Here is a 25,572-nt window from a genome sequence, read left to right on the forward strand (position 1 = left end):
TCCTTATCCTCTTCCTCAGCTGGTGGTTATACAGCTGATGGCAAGAGCTATGCCCTTAAGATAGCTAGGTTTTGCAGCATGCAAGAGACCACAATGAATCTTGACACACACTCTGACAAATACTGCAGAGCTCCTCCAGAGTGGTCTGGTCTTAAACAAAAAGCATTGTTTAAGCACTCCAATTATCTGCTTGATCATATTCTATGTGGCAGCATGACATTTGTTATATGCATGTTGTCCACATGTGCATCAGTTGTGCACTGGAGTCAGCACATAGCCCTTGTCGCTTAGTAGCCACCCTCTGTTTTGTTATACACTCAAATGTAGTGCAGTAGACTGTTGCTGAATGAAGGCATAATATATGCCAGGGTATGGGGCATTGACCTCCATAATACACTGCATATGGTCACACCAATGGGGCATTGAGTGAGTGGAATCTCTTCTGGTTCTGGTTCATTTCAGAATTGAAATGCAGTGCCTGCAAAGAGAGATGTGCACAGTCAGTGGCACCATGGGGAAGCCTGCAAAGCCGCATGCTCACTCTGCTTACAATTTTCTGGCAAGCGAGACTGAAATGTAGTCAGGTTTCTTGGAATATAGAGTCTCCGCGAACTCCCCTGTGCAACAGTACACTGTAATCTGGAAGATGTTGCAAATGTTGCCTGCTGCAGCCTGGGTGGAGTTGGAGCAAAAGGTTCATGACCAAAGTCACCTTCACAAGTACTGACAATGCCATCCTTGACCTGTTCTGAGGTTACAGTTATGGCAGCAGCAGGTGGCAGATTTCAGCGAAGGCCTATTTAGGGAAGACAATACGTCTGACATGCTGTTGTTCACCAAGGTTCAGGACAATTGCTCCCTGGGCACCCTGATCGGATATGACCTTCTGCTAAGAGCCCTTCTCTCTTCCAACAGCTTGCCTATGTTGCCTCCACTTATTCTCCCTGTCATGATGTCACATGAATGTGAAAACTACTGCATCTATGCTAGGAGCAAGTGGTTTGCACAGAATCCTTGAAGGCAGGACTTCGTCATTCAGCATGTGTCACTCCACTATCTGTAGAGTTCAGCAACTTCAAACAACTCTGGAAACCAAACTCTTCTACAATCGCAGCAAGGGCCAGCATAAATCAATCAGGAAGTAACCTGAAAGTAGTTAATAAGCTCTTCAAATATTGCTGGTGGAAATTATTCCTAAACACATCTTAAGCTGTGCATGTTTAAGGGAGGACAATAGCTAGAGTTGAGCTCCAAAGTTGCAGGGCTGGCATCAAATCAGCTTTCCACTTTGATTATCACAACCTGAACACTTCCAGTGGATACTTCCTGCACACAGGCTAAACTTATTAAAGTGGCATCCAGTGCAGCCAGGACTATACGTGGGGCACTGTGCAGGCTAAAGATGCATTTTGAAGGTGGAACAGGCAAAATAAATGAGCATTACACAAACAAATTTTGTGGCCGAAGAGTTAGCCACATGAAGGCCAGTATGAGTTACAGGTGGGAGTTCCATTTCTGAAAGGAAACTAACAAATCTGTTGTCCTTTCCTATTTTAACTAGTGTCACAGTATGCAGCATCATTCCCGTCAGCTATTTTTGTTCCAGCTACTTCTCTTCCCATTTTTTCCCCTTGTTTTCTGACATTTTCTTTACTCAAAGCGGCAGTTCCTCTCATACCGAGCAGGATTACTATTGCAATAACACGTCAGCAGTCTCACAAATTGTCAGATTTATTAAATCCAATTTTGCAAGTTGCTATGGTGGGATTTGAACTCAAAACTTCTGTGTTGCTGGTCAACGCCAAACTACTACACCACTATAAACCATGAAGGTGACAGGTCTTTGTAATGCAGAGGAGCTCAGGTTGAATGCTCATTTCAGCGTTTATGTAGTAATTGATGTCACGCTTTCAGATAATGTCGGTGAAGGGCAGCATGTCAATAAGAAATAGGAGGGTTCAAAGGATAGATTCTTCAGGGTGGAAAGAGAAATTGCATGTTGCTAATTTCAATGCATCCCAATAACTGCAATGCCTTTTGTCCCACACTGCAGAAGCTGTAGCAATAGTGAAACATTGACAGAAATACTTGTTTTAGTGACCTAATTTGGTCTGATTCTAACCGCTATAATAAACTTTCAGTGAGCTACATAGATGTAGAATTTAGACTCCAATCGCCGGAGGTAAAGGACAATGTTATTTTCAGAAAAAAGCCAGGTTTGCTACAATGGTACCAGAGATGAAAGGCCTCAGTTATGTGGAGAGATAAGGGATACACTTCTTGGAGCAAAAAAGGTTAAGGGGAGATTGGTTAGAGGTGTTCAAAATCATGGAGAGATTTTATGGAATACATATGGAGAAACTGTTTCCAACAGAGTCAGTACCTCAAGGACAAATTTAATTGGCAAAAGAACCAAAGGTGAGACAGATGTGGGAAGGAAAGTTTACACAGTGAGTTGATATCATCTGGAATGACATCAGATTCAAAAATAATTTTGAAAATTGAGTTGGATAAATACTTGAAGTTGAAAAATTTGCAGGGTTATGGGAAAAGAGCAGGAGAGTGGGCCTAATTGAGTAATTGCTTTGAAGAGCTGGCACAGGCATGATGGGCTGAATAGCCTCCCTCTACCCTTATAGCTTGTTGCTCCTTTTGATTTGACTATCATGGTATGTTGTAAGTTTAATTGTGCTGATCTCATGACTTTACACACAGGCACTGGAGTATGCCCTCAGTTAATCAAATTAAATATAAAGTAATATAAATATAATCATGTACTTGCATTATGTTCTGAATGATCTTTGTGCAAGAGTTAACCAAATAATCACTCCCATAAAACGTTTTTGATTGAATGAAATACATATTGTTCTTGAATTAAGGTATTTCAGTTATAATGTACCTTTGATTTGAACTTGAAACCTATGCTGCATGTAGAACTATATTTCAGGATATGTATGTAATGCAAGTATGTATCCTATTTAAATATTCTCCAAAAAACAAATGCATGTGGAGCATAGCAAAATAATTAACAGGTAGATAGTGTTTTAATTAGCAACTGCTTGGTCATGATGGAGCATGACTCACCCAATGCAATCACAAATTTTAACTCCATCCTAGCTACTCGTTATTCTAATATGCACATATAAATAATATGTAATATTATGGAAATATTGCTAGTTCTGAACTGAAGTTGTATACTATGAATGACAGTTACAGGACATGTGTGCACAATAATCCTTTTTACTTTTGAGATGGGCAACATAATATATTTCATCACTCCTAAATGCTTAGGATCATCATTTAATGCTAAACCTTGGAGTTTAATTAATATTTGCATAACATGTTGAAGTTAAATCTCACCATGTATCAAATCAGACTTTAATATTTCTCATCAGTAGCAATTTCTGTTGAACAGTTCTTTTCACTGTTCTGATTATAACTGACCAGGAACAATTTGCTGCTGATGTGCTTTTTTCCCCTCTGTCACCATTAAATAAAAATTACAGTATAACGTAGAACCTGGGACAAACCTTACAAAATTTAACAAACTTTCCATGTGAGATTAGTCGAGATGACTGACACACTTCACTAAGATTTAATCTGCTTGCTATCTACTTCTGGTTCCCATAAGCACCTTTCCTTGTGAACTGCCGTGCAAACTATCGTACAGAACACTCAGAAAATTAAACTATCAAAGATAATAGACTTAAGAAAGTGACATCGCCATAGTTACCTCAGGACAGGCCGTCATAGAAGGTTAACTAAATATGGCTCATTAGTAAATCATTAGTAAACCATTAGCAAGGTGCAATTATCTAACGGTGATCATAATATGATTGAACCAAATGCTAGTTTTGAAAAGGAGGAATGCAAGACAGTTACCAAAGTCTGAATTTTACCATGAGGCTCAGGAACCTGACATCAGAACCAAATGGGATCCCCACTTGCTGGCAGCAGGACCAGTTCAGCAATATTCCTGGGCTCGCTGTCCAATTAAGAAGAATGGGTGGGATGTAGGTACTGCCGGCTCAAAATGGAGGCACCCTTGGAGGGGAAGTTTTATTTTAATATTCTGAATGGTCAAGGGGGAAGGCCCCACAGGAAGGAGGGGAAACCATCCAGATGGAGCATAAGGGCCACGGTGGATGCCTTTCCTCTCCACCGCTCCCCCTTTTGGGCAAGGAGTCTCTGGCTCCAATGGCCTTCAGGGCTGGCGCAGGGAGGCTGGCACAGGGAGGCCACCTCCATTAAGATGGTAGTTTCCCCATGCAGCAGGGAGGCTACCCTGCCACTGCCATCACCCTTAATAAGAGACAATTAATGAAATTGGTGTCTCCATGTGGTGGGCAGCTGAACTGGCTCCCAGCCCACCACTGCTCACATTTCCATGATGGCAGGAATGTGATGGGGAGTTGGCCTGGCTCCCTGTTATTTTATCAGCTCCCCTGCCCCCAAGCCTGCCACCCCAAGGGCCAGTAAAATTCTGCCTAAAGATTCCAGATTTTGGTGCAGCAACAATAACAGGAGATAGAGACTTACAGCACCAAACTGGTGAAATCTATTACTGAGTAAAACTACAGATGAATAGTGGGAGATGTTCAAAGAAAATTCAGCTTTTAATGCAGGACCAGTATATCCCCCTAAGGGACAATTGTGCTACTTAGCAAATAAAGCAGCCAAGGTTGACTAAAGAGGTGAGAGATGACATAAAAATTAAGAAAAGATCATACAAAAATGCAAAGAATAGTGCAAATTCAGAGGAGTGGGACAAATGCAAAGGAGGACTAAAAAGATAATTCTACAAAAAGGAATACATAAAGAAACTAGTGTAGGATATTCAGATGCTGTGGTAAATCAAGTACTGCGTATCTTTGAATGAAGTACCCTCCCCCTTCCCCCCTCCACCCCTCCTCAACCAGGAGCCCGCAAGCAAACTCAAAAGCATTTGCCTTGCGGGCTTCCTGTGTAACAACCTCCCCACCCAGCACTGGTAAGATGCACTTTAGTGGGCATTAATTGCCCATTTAAAGGTCTCAATTGCATCCTGGCGGGAAGGCCATCCTTGAGGCTTCCTGTCCTGACATAATCAGGTGGAGGCAGGAAGGCGGTGGTGTCCCCAACCGTACCCTCCAACCCCATAAAATGCCCCATCACCTCCAAACTCTTCCAGGGGGGAATTAAATTCCTTCCAGAGTGTAGGGATAATGGGTGTGTGTTTGAATTGAGAGGAAGTGACAAGTGGTGTCCCACAAGGATCTCTGCTGTGGCCTCAACTATTTACTGTTTATTAATGAATTAGATAACACAACTTGCAGCCAAATATCCAAGTTTGCCAATGATGTGAAGAGAAGTAATGTAGATGAGAGCATAAAAATAGAGACAGCAATAGTTTAAGCAAGGGGGGAAAACTGTGGCAGTGGATTTTAATGCATTATGGATGGTCAAAATGGAGGACTGCAAAAATTATAGGAGGACATTAAAGGACTTACAGAATGGGCAAATAATCGATAAATGAAGTTCAAGACAGATAAATGAATCACAAAAAGTTAGTATGCAGGTGCAGCAAGTAATTAAGATGGCTAATGGAATGCTATCCTTTACTACGAGAGGGATTAAACATAAAAGTAAGGATGTTATGCTTCAGTTATACAGGGCACTGGTGAGACCGCACCTTGAATACTCTGTGCAGTTTTGGTCTCCTTATTTAAGGAAGGATGTAAATGCATTGGAGGCGGTTCAAAGGAGGTTTACTAGATTGATACCTGGAATGAGTGGGTTATCTTATGAGGAAAGGTCGGACAGACTGGGCCTGTTTCCGCTGGAGTTTAGAAGAATGAGGAGTGATTTGATTGAAGTATACAAGATCCTGAATGGCCTTGACAAGGTGGACGTCGAAAGGATGTTTCCTCTTTTGAGTGAGTCCAGAACTATGGGGGGCAATATTTTAAAATTAGGTGTCGCCCTTTTAGAACAGAGATAAGGAGAATTTTTTTCTCTCAGAGGGTTGTGTGTATTTGGAACTCTCTGCTCAGAAGGTGGTGGAGGCGGGGTCATTGAATATTTTTAAGGCAGAGGTAGATAAATTCTTGTTAGGCAAGGGAATCAAAGATATCGGGGTTAGATGGGAATGTGGAAATCGAAACACAAGATGATCAGCCATGATCTTATTGAATAGCGAGTGGGCTTGGGGGCCAAACGGTCTACTCCTGTTCCTATTTCTTATGTTCTTATGTTCTAAATATGATATAGTAAACTTATTAGGAAGAATAGGGAAGTTACTTATTACTTGGAAGGTGCAATACTAGGTAGTTAAAAGGAACAAAGGGATATCAGAGTACAAATATATTAATCACTGAAAGTTGAGCGAAAGGTTAGCAAAGCCATAAAAAAAAAACAAGCATTAATGGAATTTAAAATTAGGGAAGTTATGCTAAACTTGTAGTCTCCTTTCATATGACTTTAGGAGTAGATGTTGTCATCACAGTTTTAATGTCAGATTCCCAAACCAGTTCAGTGCCCTCCTGGAAAGCAAATATAACCCCAGGATGTTGCCCTCAAACTTGAGTTGGGGATAAGAGGTTATTATTATGTGCTCCACAGTTTGGTCAAGGTTTCTGCAGTCACAGCCAGGCGAGGTTTTGAAGTGCCACTTGTACATCAGATGGCCACATCGGCCATGTCTAGTCTGTATTCTATTGAAAGTTGTCTACGTGCTGTAGGCAAGATTGAAGCCTGGTTGTTGAAATGGTGGATTGGAGGCTATGGGCAGAACCATCCAGATTTGCACTAAGTGTGGTAAAGGGCGTGAAAAACAATGTTTTACCTGCCAGCCTCGACGGTGGGTTTTCACGCCGTATCATCCGCTTCCTGCCTCATTAATTATGCAGCCACAGGAAACATGTCATCTCGCTGGCGGGCGGCCTCTGAATCGCCCGCTATGCCATTACCTCATCATTTCCTCACTTCGGGTGCCATGGTTAAACTGCAGCTGCGCACACAGTTCTCAATGCTTGCAGCCCATAACTGTTCCAGTGATATGGCCCTGAAAGCCAAGAAGGGTTCAGTGACCCTTCACTGGAATTCCTTTTGGAGGCCCGCCGTGATGTCCTCCATCCCACTCTGGCTGCAGGACATCCAGCCATCTCACCACTCCGGATAGGGAGGTGGTAGTCAGTGCCAACGCTGCACAGGAGAGGTTGGCCATCCAATGCAGAAAGAGGGTGAACAATCTCATCTGTGCCACCAGGGTAAGGCAACCATCTTATCACTCTAAACTCACACACTTACAAGGCCATCACACATTCACTGCCGGCTCAAGGGACATCATCACTCACTCTCTGACACACACCCTCATATCTCCATCTGGCCTCATCTCCTTTGGAGATTGGCTCCTCGGCCCTCAAGATCTTGAGGCCACTTGCACAGATCAATATGTTCCCCCACACACACCCTGGGATAGCCCCCTTCCCCAGTACAGCCCTCGCCTCACAGCTTCCTCCCTTGCCTGAGACCACTTCTCCCCCTTCCCCTGGCAAGCCATAGCCCTGCAGCCATTGAAAAGCCACCCCCATCTTTCGGCTGGTTTGGTGGGTAGAAATCTGTCTGTAAGCCCCCCTAAAAGTGATGTGGTGCTGCCCGTGCAGCCTGGTGCTGATGACTGCGAGTGCTGCCCGAAGCAAGGTAGGCAAACAAACCTCAAAGTCCTGAGCAAATTGCAGCTCACCAGGTGCATGTCACTTATGTACAGTTGTGAAATACATTGACATGCAATCATGCCAATGTGCCAACGTGCACGGATGATCCAATGTGGGGGTGGGATGATTCCAGCAGGCAGGGATTATAATGTGCGGCGGCGGGAAACGCGGCCCGCCATTGACGGGTGGAACGGTAGATCCCACATTTGTTTCACGATGGCATAAAACCAATTTTTGACCTTCTCGCCGTATTGTCTGCTCAAGCCACCAAACATACCTGCCGCCAACGGGAGCAGAAAATTCAGGCCAATGTGATTATTTGGGAGGGTGTTTCCAGACAGACTTTCCTCCAGGTTTCATCAGTGTGATGGAGTTAGAGATGGCCAATTCATACCGAAAAGGGGTTACGTAGAGCCCTGTGGTGAGCAGGGGGTGGAAGGGGATCTTGAAGGTCTCTGTGGGCGGGGAAGTCCAAGTTGCTGCTCACAGGAGTAACTTCTCTGTGTGTTGCTGCATGTCGTCAAATGAAGGGAGGGGTGATATTTGACAGGACTGGTAACTATTGAACTCGAGTTGATCTCAGAGTTCCATTGATTATCCTCATTACTGAGTGACGTTGTGTGCCAATGAGTTTAGTGCAACAACGAGGCCCATGTACTCAGAACCCAGATGTCAAGCAGACCACAGCTACGGCAGAAGTGCGGAGGATGGCAGATTTTGCACCCAGGTTGGGCCGGCGAGCTTGTGGATGATGTTCACACACCTCATGGTCTTTCCAGCAGCCTTTCAGAGATGGTGATGGTAAGTACAGGAGCGGTCAAGGGTCACTCTAAGATAGGTGGGAGTCGGGTCATGCCTCACTTTTTCTCCAAAGAAGCTGACATTTAGGGTGTTGCGTGCCTTGTGATTTTCAAGGTAGAATGCAGGGACAATGGAGATTGGCTGGGTTTGGTTGGAGTCTCCATTTATAGAAATATTCAACCATTTTTGACAGGTCGGAGTTTAGCGTGGCTTTCATATCCTGGAAAGATTTTTCCTGAGTTGCCAAGGCAATATCGTCAGCATAAATAAATTTGTGATGATGTGATGGGCGTGTCACTTATGTATATGTTAAAAAGTGTCAGTGCCAGGACCCTGCCCTGTGGGAGACTGTTGAGTATTTTTGGAGTGCTGACCTTGTCTCGTAGGTAGACCTTCATCCTTCCATTGCTCAAAAATATTCACAACCGCCGGAGTAGTTTAACACATAGGAACAGTTTCAGCATCAGTCCATGTTTCCACACACTATCATGGGCTGAGGAAAGATCTATGAAAGTGGCTCCAGTCTTGAGTTTGTGATTAAAACTAGGCTCAATGTTTGTAGTGGTAGCAAGGACTTGTGTACAGCAACTGTGTTGGGGCATAAAGCCAGCCTACTCTTGCGGGGAGGTATGAGTTGCTAAAAGCGCTAATCCTTAAACGAATGAGCCAGTCCAGAAGCTTATAGGTTGGACAGCACAGTGAAATGAGCCTGTGGCTCCCAGGGTCATCTGCTGGCTTCCTTGGTTTTGGCAGGGCCATAACCATCGCCTCACACCAGATTTGGGGACTGTGGCCATTCTCCACCACAGTTGAGAAAAGTTCAAATAACCATTGTTTTGCCAGTGAGCCAAGATGATGCAGAAGTCCTCTGGGATACCATCCTTCCTGGCAGCTTTGCCCGTTTTTCTGGTTCTAGGCAGCATCCAGTTCCACAAGGGCATCTGACAGTGGGGGAGACTCTGGACAACTCACCATTGCTTCTGAATTTTTTCTTGATCTCCTGTTTGTGCTGTTTATTGAGGGTTCCCTTTGAGTTGGCCAATAGTTTGGCAGCATCAGTATTTGCATTTACTTGTGGGTTAGCGGCCTCTGCTGGGTTTGATGCTCCAAGTTTCCTCTGGCGATTCCAGCCTAGACAGCTTGAGAGCATAAAGTCCATTGATTCCAAGCAGTCCAGCCAGCTTTGTCATCTTGTTATCCAAAAATTCAAGTAATGCTATGGCTGCTGCTGGATTTCTAGTTTGTTGGTATCGTTGAAAGAGGGCTTCACACTCAGAGCTCCAACAGGGATGTACGGCTCTCTGAAACCTAAAGGGAAGTTCTTCTTTGCTGCAGCAACCTGTAGTCAACCTTGGTTCGACCACCACACTTAAGAGTACTGAGTTCAGTTCTGGTCACCACATTATGAAAAAGAATTTGGACACATTGGAGAGGGTGCACAGGTGATTTACAAGGGTGATACCAGAAATGTATGGGTATACATATCAGGAAAGGATCGACAGGCTGGGTCTCTTTTCTCTTGGTGGGGTGTTGGGGTGGTAGGCTTGGGGGGAGAAAAAAAAGGCTGAGGGTGTGACCTAATAGGAGTCTTTAAAGTTATGAAATGTCTCGATAGAATGGATACAGAACAAATGTTTCCCTTATGTGGGGAATCCCCACAGCTAGAGACCATTGATATAAGATGGCCGCCAAGAAATCCAACAGGGAATTCAGGATAAATCTCTTCATCCAAAGAGTGGTATGAATTTGGAACTCGCTACCACAGGGAGTGGTTGGAGCGAGTAGTGTAGAGACATTTAAGGAGAAGCTAGACAAGCAAATGATGGAGAAGGGAATAGAGGGTTATGATGGTGGATTTAGATGAGGAAAGATGGGAGGAGGTTTGAGTGGAGCATAAACACCAGCAAGGACTGGCTAGGCAAATGTCCTGTTTTGTGGCAAATATCCTGTGTAAATGCAGGGCCTGAGATAAAGTGGTGAGAGTGGGACTAGAATCAGAAATTGAAAGTGGCAGAGCAGAAATAAAGCTTAGTTTAAATGAGTGGGGGAGTGAAACTAACATAAGGGAAATCTGGAAATGTTACATTACAGTGAGCAGAGCAGAGGTGCTGTTAGGGTGAGTAAACAGTAAGTAAGTAATTTGTTTTTTTTTTAAACATAAGCTGTCTTCTTCATTTTAATTCAGGCTATCAATAAACGCAAAAGACTAGAGGTGGCAGGGCAGGCTGTGCCTTGGGACTGCAAGAGTTGTGGGCAGCGAGACTGTCCTGGATTCCCACATCGGCAGGAAATGTCTCTAACTTGAGTGAATCTGGAACATAAGAAGTGTTTGGATAGTTTTGTTCAGAACATGGTCACACCACAGGGGAAAGCGCAGTTTCAGGAGGGTGTGGCTGATAGAGAGCTGGGCAGAGGGGGCTCAGGAGAGATTGAGAAGGAGGCACCATTCATACTGGTGCCTTAACAAGAAACTTTGTCTCTTTCTTTCAGGTGCTAAGGAGTGCAAGCTCCAACAACTCATTGATACCAACGCCCATCCAGGACCCTCCACCCCTTCCCGTCCCTCTGACCCCAACCTGTCTTCTAATCCCAGCCCTTGTATTCACCATACCCCCTGACCTTCCCTTCTCCAATGCTGAACGTTCAGTACTCAGCAAAGGGCTCAGTTTCATACCCTTACGCCCACACCTCAATGAATTCCGGGCTCGGCACGATGCTGAACTCTTCTTCCGCCACCTCCGTCTCCATGCTCACTTGTTTGGGCATGAGTCCTCTCCCTGTTCAACGGACCCTTTCACCCATCTCCAGTATTCTCCCTCCACCTGGACCCCTCCCTCTGGCCTCTTACCTGCTCTTGATCTTTTCATTGAGAACTGTCGGCATGACATCAGCCGTCTCAATTTCTCTGCTCCTCTCACCCACTCTAACCTCTCTCCTTCTGAACTTGCCGCACTCCGTTCTCTCAGGTCCAACCCTGACTTTGTTATCAAACCTGCCGACAAGGGTGGTGCTGTTGTTATCTGGTGTGCTGACCTCTACCTTGCAGAGGCTGAGCGCCAACTCGCAGACACTTCCTCCTACCTCCCCCCGAACCATGACCCCACCACCAAACATCAAGCCATTGTTTCCAGGACAATCACTGACCTCATCTCTTCTGGAGGTCTTCCCTCCACAACTTCCAACCTCATAGTCTCCCAACTTCGGACTGCCCACTTCTACCTCCTCCCCAAAATCCACAAACAGGACTGTCCCAGTAGACTGATCGTGTCAGCCTGTTCCTGCCCCATGGAACTCATTTCTTCCTACCTTGACTCCGTTCTCTCTCCCCTTGTCCAGTCTCTTCCCACCTATATCCGCGATTCCTCTGATGCCCTATATCATATCAACAATTTCCAGTTCCCTGGCCCCACCCGCCTCCTCTTCACCATGGACGTCCAATCCCTCTATGCCTCCATCCTCCACCAGGATGGTCTGAGGGCTCTCCGCTTCTTCCTCAAACAGAGGCCCAAACAATCCCCATCCACCACCACTCTCCTCCGTCTGGCTGAACTTGTTCTCTCACTGAACAATTTCTACTTAAACTTGTCTCACTTCCTCCAAATAAAAGGTGTGGCTATGGGTACCTGCATGGGCCCCAGTTATGCCTGTCTCCTTATGGGGTATGTGAAACATTCCTTGTTCCAGTCCTACTCAGGCCCCCTCCCACAACTCATTTGCTGGTACATCGAAGACTGTATTAGTGCCGCTTCATGCTCTCGTCTGGACCTGGAAAAATTTATCAATTTTACTTCCAATTTCCACCCCACCATCACTTTCACATGGTCCATCTCCAACACTTCCCTTCCCTTCCTTGACCTCTCTGTCTCAATTTCTGGTGATAGACTGTCCTCCAATATTCATTACAAGCCCACCGACTCCCACAGCTACTTCGACTACAGCTCCTCACAACCTGCTTCCTGTAAGGACTCCATCCCATTCTCTCAGTTCCTTTGCCCCCGTTGCATCTGTTCCAATGATGCCACTTTCCAAACGGTGCTTCTGACATGTCTTCCTTCTTCCTTGACCAAGGTTTTCCACCCACGGTGGTTAACAGTGCCCTCAACCATGTTCGACCCATCTCCCGCGCCTCTGCTCTCACACCTTCCTCTCCCTCCCAGAACCATGATAAGGTCCCCCTTGTCCTCACTTTTCATCCCACCAGCCTCCGCATTCAAAGGATCATCCTCTGCCATTTCCGCCAACTCCAGCATGATGCCACCACCAAACACATCTTCCCTTCATTCCCCACTGTCGGAATTCCATAGGGACCGTTGCCTCTGAGACACCCTGGTCCACTCCTCCATCACCCCCAACACCTCAACCCCCTCCCTCAGCACCTTCCCATGCAGTCACAGAAGGTGCAACACCTGCCCCTTTACTTCCCCCCTCCTCACCGTCCAAGGGTCCAAACACCCCTTTCAAGTGAAGCAGCGCTTCACTTGCACTTCCCTCAATTTAGTCTACTGCATTCGCTGCTCCCAATGCGGTGTCCTCTACATTGGAGAGACTAAATGCAGTCTGGGTGACCGCTTTGCAGAACACCTTCGGTCTGTCCACAAGGATGACCCAGACCTTCCTGTCACTTGCCATTTCAACTGCTCTTATGTCCACATGTCCGTCCTTGGCCTGCTGCAATGTTCCAGTGAAGCTCAACACAAACTGGAGGAACAGCACCTCATCTTCCAGTTAGGTACTTTACAGCCTTCTGGACTTAACATTGAGTTCAACAACTTCAGACCATGAACTCTCTCTTCCATCCTCACCCCTTTGTGATCCCCTTTTTTCAATATTCATTTTTTAAAAAAATTGATTTGTTTATTTTTTTTCCACTTTTTAAAATTATTATTATTTTCTAAATTTATTTCCATTTTGATTTATTGTTTTATCCCCAGCTTTAAGCCCATTTTCAATCTTTTTTCCCACCACCATTCCCCCCCGCCCCTCCCCCCCCCAACCCCACCCCCACTAGGGCCATCTGTTACTTGCTCATGTTCTTCTTTCCAGAGTGCTTACCCTGGTCCGGCCATTTACACATTCTGCTTTCTACTCTTAATGTCACCATTAGCACCACCTTTAGCCAGTATCACCACCATTAACACCCCTTTGACCTTTTGTTTATGACATCTTTTGCAATCTCTCCTTTGCCTCCACCTATTGTTGGCCTTCTATCCAGCTTCACCTGTTCCAGCCCCCTTAAACAGTATATATTTCACCACATTTCTCCTTCCCTTTAGCTCTGAAGAAGAGCCATACGGACTCAAAACATTAACTCAGTCTTTCTCTCCACAGATGGTGTCACAGCCGCTGAGCTTTTCCAGCATTTGTTGTTTTCGTTTCAGATTTCCAGCATCCACAGTATTTTGCGTTTACCATTCATACTGGTCCTGTCCAACAGGTATGATATACTGAAACAAAAACAAAAAATTCTGGAAATGCTCAGCAGGTCAGGCAGCATCTGTGGAGAGAAACAACGTTGATATTTCTGTTCGAGATGACCTTTCACCAGAACTGAAAAAAGATAGAAATGGAAGAGATTTTAGGCCAGTGGAAGGTGGGAGGTGGCAGGTGGTGAAGAGAGCAGGAAGAACATAAGAGAAGAAGGTCAGTGATAGGGTGGAGGGTAGGGAGATGGGGTGGTATGTAACCATTCACGCTTCATTTGGACACAACTGTGGTTTCTTTACTACACCCATTACCACTCTCTTTGGCTGTGGCATCATGAAATTGTTTGCCATTTAATCTCCCCTGCCCTCCACCCTATCACATTTTTTGCTTTTATTTCAGATTTCCAGCATCCACAGTATTTTGCTTTGTAGGTGTGATATACTCACTGACTGTGACAGCAAGGAGAAAGTCTGTGCGGTAACAGCCTCAATGCAGACCAAGGCACTTTGGCTTAGAGGGCTGTCCAAAGGATGGGGGGAGAAGGGGAGCCTAGAAATGTGATAATGATAGTGAATTCCATGTAAGGGAGATAGATGGCATCCTCTGCAGCCTCTCCCAAAGGTTAAGTTGGGTAGTGCCAGGATAAAGAATCTCTCAGTGCATCTGAAGAAGAACATGGAAAGGGAGGGGGTAAATTAAGTTGTCATGGTCTATGCTGGAACAAATGACATAGGTAGGAACAGTGAGGAGGTTCTGTTGAGGCAGTACCGGTTAGGAACCAAATTAAAAAAGCTGGACCTCAAGGGTAATAATCATTACACAAGCCATGTGCAAATTGACATAGAGACAGAAAGATCAAGTGAGTTAACACATGCTAAGGGATTGGTCTGGGATTGATGAATTCATTTTCATGGGGGACAGGCATCAAAACTGGGACAGGAAGGAGCTGTACCAATGGAACTCCATTTAAACTGGAGTGGGACTCGTGTCCTAGTGGGAAGCATAAATAGGGCTGTGGAAAAGCCTTTGAACCATGAAGATGGGGTAGGGGGTGGGATATCTACAAAGAAATCTGCTTGTGTTTTAGAGTTAACAAGTTTTATCATTAATCAATGGGTGTGTCTCTAGCTGATGTGATGCATTAAGTGTGTTAACATATTGGGTGGTGCCAAGCAGTTAGTCTGCTCATCACCTCTCGCTTTCAGTTCTCACTGTTGGCTAGCAGGACAAGTATTGTGAAAAAGAGAGCAGGGTGTGTAAAAGAGCCTCACCTACCAATACATAGCCTCTTCATCAGCAAGCCCTATGAAGTGCCTCCCCATGGCGACATACGTAATATGGGTACCCCAAGTCCCGAGCTAAGCTATAGGGGACCCAAAGGAGGCCTGGCCCCCAGACGCTTGGCATGCAGGCCCACCAGCGTGAGGTTACGCTCTAGTGTCCATGAGCCACACTCCCATCTATGGGTAAATAGCCCCACTGCTTTGTGGGTGACTTGGGAGAGAAGGCAGCTAAGGGAATAAACCCCAACAGAAAATCAAAAGTGGAATCCTGTACTTGCCACTTATCAAGCACCTTTCTGACAGCTCCTGCAGCAGAGCTGGTACCAAACAGTACTGGTTTTATCTTTTCCTTTGAACAATACTAGCAATGCTGAGAAGGGGTCCCGATACTTGGGTAACTCAGGATCTCCAGACTATTTGACCAGGCCTGTGCCCTGGAGAGGACACTCCAGCTTTGTGCTTTAACTTTGGCACAACACAGGAAGAAACAAATAAACAGCCACCGGTTATAAGTTCTCGTTCAACTGGTGTAGAGTATGAGCATCAGGGGTTACTTCTGATGGTGAGATCATTGTGTCTCATTGGATAACTGTTGGGCAGAGCCCAATCAATTAAGTGTTATCATGCTGCCATGATCTCCTTACTTCAACGGGTGCTTGGAGCTTAGAGAGTCATCTTTCGATAGGTGGGTCGATAATCTATGCACCATGCAAGACAAACTCAACCATGAAGACACCAGTTTTTTGCATTGCAAGCTGGAATGTAAGGACCATGTACCCTGGCATTACCAATGACCCTCTGCAGATTGCTGAAACACGCAATACAGCTGTGATTGACAAAAACCTTAAGGCTCAATGTGGACATTGCTGCGCCACAGGAAACTAGGCTCGCTCAAAGTGTATCCCCTAAAGAGAAACACCACACATAGCCCAAGTTGCAACATGTGAGCATGGGGTGGGTTTTGCAGTAAAAAAACATTCCACTCGTGATGATTGAACCCCCACCACAGCAGTTTCAGAGAAACTTTTTATTCTTTGCTTGTAAAGAAACGTGGGCCCAGTTAACCTCATGTGCATCTATGCCCTGACATGTACAAACGCCTCCACCCTAAATGTCAAAGATCAATTTTATGAGACATTTGACACTGCAATCAGCAGAACGCCCAGCACCGAGGGACTTTATCTTCTAAGGGACTTCAACGCAAGCATTGGTACCGACGAAAGGCAAAATACTGGGAATGCTGGAAATCTGAAACAAAAACTATAGATGCTGGAAAAACTCAGCTGGTCTAACAGCATCTGTGGAGAGAAAAACAGAGTTAACGTTTCGAGTCCATATGACTTCTTCAGAGCTGGTACTGACTACACTGTTACTGCTACATTAGTACTGACTACACTATTTGACCAAGCTTCATAGGACATCAAGGGATTGGTAAGATGAACAAAAATAAACAGAGGTTGCTATACTCTGATGAACAACTATTTCCCAAATCAAGCCACACCACAAGGAATCCTGGAGACATCTGAGATCACAACACTGGCACCAGATAGACCTTATCACCGGGCACACTGCCCTCAACTGTATCGTCATCACTCGCAACTAATCACAGTGCTGACTAGAGGGATTTATGAAGGAATTAAGAAAGTGATGTGCCCATCAGCAACCAAATAAACCCCCTTGAAGACAAAGACAGGGGCAATCATCACTGAACCTAGCAAGCAGATGGAATGGTGAGTGGAGCATTACATCGAACTCTACACAATGGAGGACATTGTCACTGAAGAAGCTCTTGGCCTCATTCCAAATTTTCCTGTCATGTAGGAGCTAAACAGTGATCCCACATAGCAGACCTCAAAAAGGCCATAGACCATTTTGCCAGTGGTGAAGCCCCAGGAAATGATGGCATTCCACCTGAAATCAAAGGGGAAACTGGCACTGCTGTAGCATCTTCATGAATCTCTGTCTGTCTGCTGGAAGGAAAGCTCTGTGTCTCAAGACATGCGTGATACAAACATGATCACCTTGTACCAAAAGCAAGGGGGATCACAGTAACTACAACAATTACCGAGGCATCTCCTTGTTAAGTATTGTGGGGAATGCCTTTACATGCGTTGCTCTCACCAGATTGCAGACCCTGGAATCACTAACTTATCCTGAGTCTTTGTGTGGCTTCAGAGCTGGCAGATCAACCGTTGACATGGTTTTCTCACTTTGGCAGTTACAAGAGGAGTGCTGCGAACAGCACAGACCACTCCACTCTACATTACCTTCATAGGCCTCATCAAGGCCTTTGACCTTGTCAGCAGACACGGACTTTTTTAAACTGCTGGAATATTGGCTGCCCTCCTGGACTCCTGGGTGTCCTTTCTTTTTTCCACAAGAACATGCACAGCTTCCATCAGTTACAATGGAGCATTGTCAGAGGCTTTTAAGATTAGCAGCAAGGTAAAGCAAGGCTGCATCCTGGCGCCAACTATCCTGGGCATATTCTTCTCCATGCTGCTTCTCCACCTGCATACCATGAGCTGATAACAAGCTGTCCAACTTGGCAAGACTGTATGCAAAGACCAAAGTGAGTAAAGTCCTAGTCCATGAGTTGCTGTCTGTTGATGACATCCCACACTGAAGTTCACTTGCAGCAACTGGTAGATCAGTACACCCAGGCCTGCAAGGAGTTTGGAGTGACAATCCTGACAATGTCAGGAAGATTAAAGTTATGGCCCAGGAGGTAGAGACACCACCTTCCATCAACAACAACAACCTCACTCTGGTGGTCGTCAACAGCTTCACATACCTTGGATCAACAATCACCAACGACCTGTCCCTTGAAGTCAAAATCAGCACCAGGATTGCCAAGGCCGCAGCTGTTATGTCAAAGTTGAGAAAGTGAATGTGGACCAACAGCAAACTAACTGAAAATTGAAAGCCCCGTGTGTACCAAACTTGTGTCCTCAGCATCCACGTTTACAGGAGCGAGACATGGACAACTTATGCAAGCCAAGGAAAGCAGTTGAACAGCTTCCACCTCAGCTGCCTCAGACAAATATTGGGCATCTCCTGGCAGGACAGAATGCAAAATATGGGAGTACACCAGCATGCAGGGATCCTCAACATGTTTGTCCTCTTGAGTCAGCAGCAACTCGGTTGGCTGGACATGTGCAATGAATGGATGAAGACTGTATTCCCAAAGACATGCTCCATGATGAACTTGCTATTGGTACGAGACCAACATCTGCAATACAAAGAGTCTGCAAACGAGATCTCAAGTTGACCGGGATCGGAATCAATGTATTGGAAGTCCTTACTGCTGACCGGAATGTCTGGAGATGAATAGTTAGGAAGGTTGTGGAAAAGCAAGGGTCAAAAATGACGAGATGGCAAAAAAAAGACCCCCGTGGAAGAAAAAGCATCAGTCGACCTCGGGACAACACTATTCACCTGTGCCAACTGTAGAAGGCACTGCCTCTCATGAGTCGGCCTCTACAGCTACAACAGACAATATTCAATCCAGAAGTAATGCAGTCCATCGTCTCCCGAGACACACTGATGCCTACTACTAAATCGATGGATGCGTGTGCCTTAGCATAGCTCAATGCATTTGTATTTAATGTTCTGATGAAAGGTCATTGGCCTGACACGTTAACTCTGTTTCTCTGCACATATGCTGTCTTACCTGCTGAGTTTTTGTAGCATTTTTTGTTCTTATTTCAGATTTCCAGCATCCACAATATTTTGCTTTTGCATTTGTGTTCAACTTTGTATGAAGGTGATAGGCCTCTGTCTAAAATTCCTCTTAATTCACTTCAAGAAACATTTTGAACAAATGCTTGAACTATTTCTAATAGTGCTTTCATTTATCAGCCTCAGAACTGCTGTACCAGATCATTTACTCCAATTTATAAAAAAATGTTAATACATCAATAGGATACAGCTTTAAATTTACTTCCTAAATTCTCATACTTTAATTTGCAACTCAAGTGCTGGCGTGATATAGAAAAACTTGCATTGGACCCTAAAAATGCAACATTTCAAACAGCATTGTCAAATTGAAGCCAGCCTCCCTTCAGAAATATAGACCCTTAAGCAGGTTTACCTCAACTTACACATCACACTGAGACTAGAAGTGAATTGACTGATGAGTAGCTCCAGTGGCAGACTTGATATATAATTCTCAATCTAATCATCTACAATAGTAATTTTAATAAAGACTAATTTATAATGTATAGAGGCATGGTTCAAGTGGAAAGCCACATATTAATTCAATAAATAAAAGTCTCATGTTCAACAAACTAGACACAGTATATTCTGTGAACTATTTAATTTCTGTCCGTCATCTGACTGAAATAAGTACAGTTGTACCAAACCAACAAATCAAATATATTACAAAATAAGTTGAACTGATTTGCATTCAATTGCTTTAAACCTATGGGAATAACAAAGACCTATTAGATTACTAGAGGTTGTTTTCATGAAAAGCAATACTGATGATCCTACTTACCTCAGAGAATACTGTAGTATGTTTTATCTAGGCAGAAACCTGAATTATACTATTAAGTTACAATTATGATAGTGATCGCTGTCAGCGAATGCCAAAGAAATTATTCATAAGTATTTTAGTCAGTACCTGAAAATTGCTCCTCTAGTACCCCTGGCTTCAATAGGAAATGGCAATTCAACTCCACCCAACCCCACCCACTCTCTCTAGCTGGTACCTGACTTTGTATCTGAACTTGTAGTTCAAAGGAAGGAATGCGACAACACCCCATTAAAAGGTTAGCATTTTTGTAATTCAATTTGCTGCATTATTTATTAGTTACATTTATGAAAAAGAACATTGTGAACTGCCTTATTTCATTTGAACACCATTTCTATTGAACACCAATGATTAAATTGCTTAATTGCAAAGTGAAGATCATTATACTGGCTCAAAAAACTGAAGACTGACTTTTTCCAGAAAAAAAATAGAATCAAAATTAAGCTCATGTGCGACAGGCAGACTGATTAAAGTGAGAGACTATGTCAACTGCTTCGCTGGTTTATTGTGATATAAAATAGTAATTAAAGCAAGTCAGCTGACAGAAAAATATTACCTGTCATAAAATCGGCATTTGATTAGAAACACATGGCACCAGTGACTAATAATTTACACCATAGATCAATTGAATATCTTAAGAAGCAGCTTCTTCAAGGTCATCAGATGAGTTTTAATTCCTCAGCTCCCCATCCAAAATGTGAATCACCTCATTTATTTTGTCATCCTTTTTGTGCAATGAACCAGGAGGTTGTTTCTTAGTGACAACAATGGTGAAGATATCTTTTGTGCGCTACTATAATGAAAATGTGTGTTGGCTCTTTATTAATTCATTTAAGATCTTGCAACAACAATGTACAGAAAAAATGTTCAATTTAATTTAAAGTCAATATGACTGTAATCAATTTTTAAAATTTATTCTCAGGATGTGGGCGGCACCAATAAAGTCAACATTTACTTACTGAGGTGGTGGCGGTGGGCCACCTTCTTGAACTGCTATAGTGGTTTCATAAAACCAAGTGTCTTGCTTCATAGGACAGTTAAAATTCAAACAGAGCAGTCTATATAGGTCAGATCAAAGAAGAGTGGAAAGTTTCTTTCCATAGGGGACGTTCGTGAACCAGTTGTGTTGTTGGTGACTGATTGCTTCATAATTTTTTTTTTAAAGTCAACTTTTAGTCCAGGTAATTTTAAAATGGAATTTAAATTCTCAAATTGCCATGGTGGGATTTGAACTTATTTATTCACTGCATTATCAGTCAAGTTCTCTGGATTACTAGTCCTGTAACTATACCCTGCTGTTTAATTAAATAGAGTGCCCATTAGTTAACTCACAAAGAAAATCACATTTGTTTCAAATTACATTGATACAAATAAACCAGACGGTATATATAAAGTGTCACAGCAATATAAAAGCACAACACATTCTTAACATGCACTGTACCACTAATGTATGCTATTTTGTTTTTAAACAGTAAGAACAAGAACTTGCATTTATGTAATGCTTTTAACATAGTAAAGTGTCCCAACGTACTTCACAGGAGCATTATCAAACAAAATTGGATACTGAACCACATAAGGAAACATTGGGGCTGATGACGAAATGCTCAGTCAAAGAGGTAGGTTTTCCAGAGCATCTTAAAAGAGGAACAAGAGATAGAGAGGCAGAGAGGTTTAGAGAGGGAATTCCAGGAGATAGGACCTCGACAGCTAACTGCCAATGGTGGAGCCATTAATATCAGGGTGCCTAAGAACCCTATGGCTGGGGGAGCTATTTTTAATAGGGATAATCTATTCTGAAGGAAAAGATGGGAAAGTAAAGTTCAAGACATCACGTCTGCTGACTATTTTCACAAGGTGACTGCATATGGGTTTAATAGCTTACTCAAATATTTAAAAAGCTGAGACAATGTAAATAGCTATACATTTCATTTCAGCCAGACATATGAAACAACACCAGAAAGACAAAAGATGAATCAAACATGGCTATGAAATGAGGAGGGAAAATGTTGAATATGAAAGGGAGTATTCACTATAAAATTTGTGAAGACAATTAATGTCTGAACTTGTTAGACCAAAAGGTTGTAGATTTGTCAGAAGGAAGACACAGCTATATTCTTAAAGTTTGATTTAAACTTGTGTTACAAATGCAAGGTTTTATAAGATGGTTATGTTTTAACCTGTCTCATTAAATTCAAGGTATATGATCTCCCACTAGTTCTGACTGATAAGTCTGTGTGTCCTGGTTACATGTGCCCCAGGTCAAGTCCTATTGAAACCCAAATGCCAGCTCTCACGCCTGGATATGTGTGTTGTGTGGAGAACAGACTCTCAGGCAGTCAGATTCAGGAATGGGAGTGAGAAGAAAACAGCAGCTACTGAAAACAGAAGGGCTCCTTAGTGGCCTAAGTAATGTTTAGTCGATGTTTTTAGGTTTTTTTGTTCCAATACAAGTGTTAAAACATGAAATCGTGTCATGTGATCCTTTTGAGTCAGTCACTGGGAATTCAAATCTCTTTTTTAAAAGTTACCAGTCTCTAAGATGTTCATAACACTTGCTATCCCACTGCCTCCCATATATCCGCAAATATTGATCTTGCTTGTAAAAACAATCAATAAGGCTTGGGTTATGAAGTTGGTTTATGTCAGATGGAAAGAGATTGTTCATGGGCTTTGTATTGAGATGATGCCATATGTTGCCCCAATATAATTCTGGTAAATAATTATGAAGTTGAATGATTAGAGTCCAGGTATTGCACCATGGCTGACTTTAGATATATTAATAAGTCTGAAAAGATTAATTAATGAATGAACTGACACATCAGATGTAAACCTCAAACAAATTACAGCAACAAGCACAAACTAGAGGATTACCCAATTTTGTACCATAGTCCTGTGGTTTTTTGAAAGTAAACTGAGCAGATTCTAAATAGGATGTTTCCAATCAGAGGAGATTTTTATCCCATCAGTCTGGGGTCATTTGAATCTAGGTTCCAGCAGAGAAATCCCATGACAAATCCAATACACCACCCAGTTCCTGAACTAGCTTTCTTTTCTTTACTTTATACTGAGAATTTGAAAATAATGATTTTTCCTATGAATAACAAAAGTGGAACAAAATGGCTATCAACTAGTGTAAGAATTATACCATTATCCCAGATCTTCTGAGTTTTTCCAGCATTTTCTGTTTTTATTTCAGATTTCCAGCATCCACAGTATTTTGCTCTTATACCATTATTCATATTTGGATGGAACTTTAAAATATTTTAAATGCAAAACTTTTATTTAATATGTTCTATTTTAATGCACTAAGTAGTGTTGCTGATATATTTGTAAAGAAAGATGCAAGAATGAAAATATTAAACTGTAATATTCTTTGATGTTCATCATAAAAATCCACAAGCTAAAGGGTTGATTTCCTAGATTACATTCAGGAATCTACTTAAGTAACTGGACTATTTTTGCAGCTACTTACCAGTGATGAGTGAGGGGTTATCTTTTTTATAGTCCCAATAAAAAAAAATTGTAAGAGTTCTCTCAGAGACATAGAACAAACATTTTTCAAAAATATTTCATGAGAGATGAGCAACCCTTCACCCTCTACTTGTGATTGAGTTCATAACAGGGGGACATAAATATAAGACAGTCGCCAACAGTTCAAACAAAGAATTTAGGAGGAATTTCTTTACACAAAGAGTGGTGAGAATTTGGAACTCACAGCAACCTGGAGTGGCTGAAGCAAAAGCTATTGATGTGATGCATGCATGAGGTGGAAGGAAATGGAGGCATATGGGACAGTATAGGAAGAGGTAGTTAGAGTGGAAGGAAGCTCATGTAGAGTATAAATTCTGACATATACCAATTGGGCCAAATGATCTGTTTCTGTGCTGTAGATTGTATGCAACTCCATCGAAACTTGTAAACATTTTCACTCTAAACACTCTCTTTCCAATAGTAATTAGCATCTTACTGATTTCCGATTTACAGCTGTAATATCTTCTCAGCAGAATAAATACATCATGCATAAAAGTGTGTCTTTGTAAAAGGAAAAGAACTTGCATTTATATATTTTATAAAGCAAGTTATCATCTGACTTACCACGAACAACACTGTAGAAGATTCACTGCTAAGAGATAAAAATTGTCATTCCAAGAACAATCTCAATTGCAAGCTGTCCAGAGAGAAAAAAAGCCAAATAGATATAAATGGTGGAGCCTGGACTTTTAGTAAGTATAGTATGACAGTGAATGTTAGAAGATGGCATGTGATCTACTATGTGGGCTGTAGGGAAAGAAATGCCCCAATTGTTTTACAGTGAAGTCCTAAGTGAATGCGAAAAGGCCTTGCTTATTTCACCTTAGATAGACTTCTGTGGAGCTTTATTAGCCTTCATTATGAAAAAGTTGTTGTTTGGTTACAGAAAGGAACAGTATCTTTTTGGTCCCACCTGATCTTCCCAAGTTACAAACCAATTGCAGCTGAGCATGCAAATGGGTGCCATTCTCTCAGGACTCTGTTAATCAGCATTAAGCAGCATGGAAGTTCCATTTTCCTCCATGGGACGTGGTTCTGAGTATTGCTGCAGTTAGTATCAAGGTGCCTGACATCAGGGACTGAGCAACATGGGAAGTCAGAACTCCACCTATGTTGATGCTTTGCTACAGTATTGTCCTTAGAATTTAAACTACATTGATCTGGGGTCCTCCATTGTAGAGTCTGCTCAGTTACATAACCTTGTGAGACAGTGGTGTAGCGGGTAGTATCACTGGTTTATTAATCCAGGAACCCAGGCTAATGCTCTGGCGTTATGGGTTCAAACCCCAACAAGGCAAGTGAAATATAAATCTAGCTCTAGGACTACCATCAATTGCAGTTAAAACCCATCTGGTTCACTTATGTCCCTTTAGGGAAGGAAATCTGACCTACATGTGACTCCAGGACCAGGGCAATGTGGTTGATACTTCGCTGCCTAGCAAGCCACCCCGTCCAAAGACTAGTAGGAGACAACAAATATTAACCTTGACAGTGACGCCCACATCCAATGAAAGAATTTTTAAAAAGCCACATCTCGGCTACTCAATGTACACGCTTGCTATTAACACTTCAATCAGGATTTCAAATCTATTGCTCAGATCCGGGGGGAAAAAAGTAACAATTTTAGTGATTAAAGAAGAGTAATTTTCAATTGTTTCTAGAATATAACGTTGGATTTCAGATTATGTGCATTGTATAGGATTATTTCTCGGAAAACTGTAAAGCCGCTGATTGACGACCTCACCCCGATCTATATCAGAACTATTCAGTTTCAGATGTACTCATCGTTGGGATAATATTGTGTAAATAAGCTTTTCTCCCTTCCCAAAAGTGAAAGGTCAGAGGCTCAGAAGTTTACTAAAGAATCGGTTACCCAATACCTTACCCCTTTTCAAAAGTGACGCTCAGTTGTTCAAGCAGTTCAGCCGTGGCCGAAGTAGAGGGGTCGTTGAACACCTCACACCGTCACAGAAACCCGTGGTTTGTGTCCGGATTGCTGCACATCCCATGTAAAAGACCATACACGTGTTACTGTGTATCTGCCGAATAGACTGCAGCAGTGCCCCTGTCGCATCTGTGTTGCTGGGTCACAGTAAACGTTGCTAAACACATGTGGTGCAATACTGCATTAGTAATCTGTTCAGAACCAGTTCCCCTAGACAGGTGCAGGAAGCTGCGGGGGTGGGAGGGTGTACTGAGAGGGCATGATCCGCCTCTGAATTTTCTTGCGTGCGTTTGATGAGGAAAGAGAGCCACCTCCACAATTTGATGGTTTCACAACTCTGCGCCTGAAGTTTTCAAGGTT

The 25,572-nt window shown here is 43.1% G+C and overlaps 1 protein-coding gene across 1 annotated transcript in view; it reads right to left on the reverse strand.

The window, feature by feature from the left end:
• Nucleotides 1–25,368, reverse strand: part of LOC144686544 (NGFI-A-binding protein 1-like) — a 74,460-nt gene extending 49,092 nt beyond the window's left edge. Inside the window, exon 1 of the mRNA XM_078551870.1 lies at nt 25,153–25,368. The gene's annotated coding sequence lies outside the window, so the exon portion shown is untranslated. The remainder of the gene's footprint in view (nt 1–25,152) is intronic.
• Nucleotides 25,369–25,572: the final 204 nt, after the last annotated feature.

This window comes from Cetorhinus maximus, chromosome 11 (assembly GCF_964194155.1).
Source record: "Cetorhinus maximus chromosome 11, sCetMax3.hap1.1, whole genome shotgun sequence".
Lineage (NCBI taxonomy): Eukaryota > Metazoa > Chordata > Chondrichthyes > Lamniformes > Cetorhinidae > Cetorhinus > Cetorhinus maximus.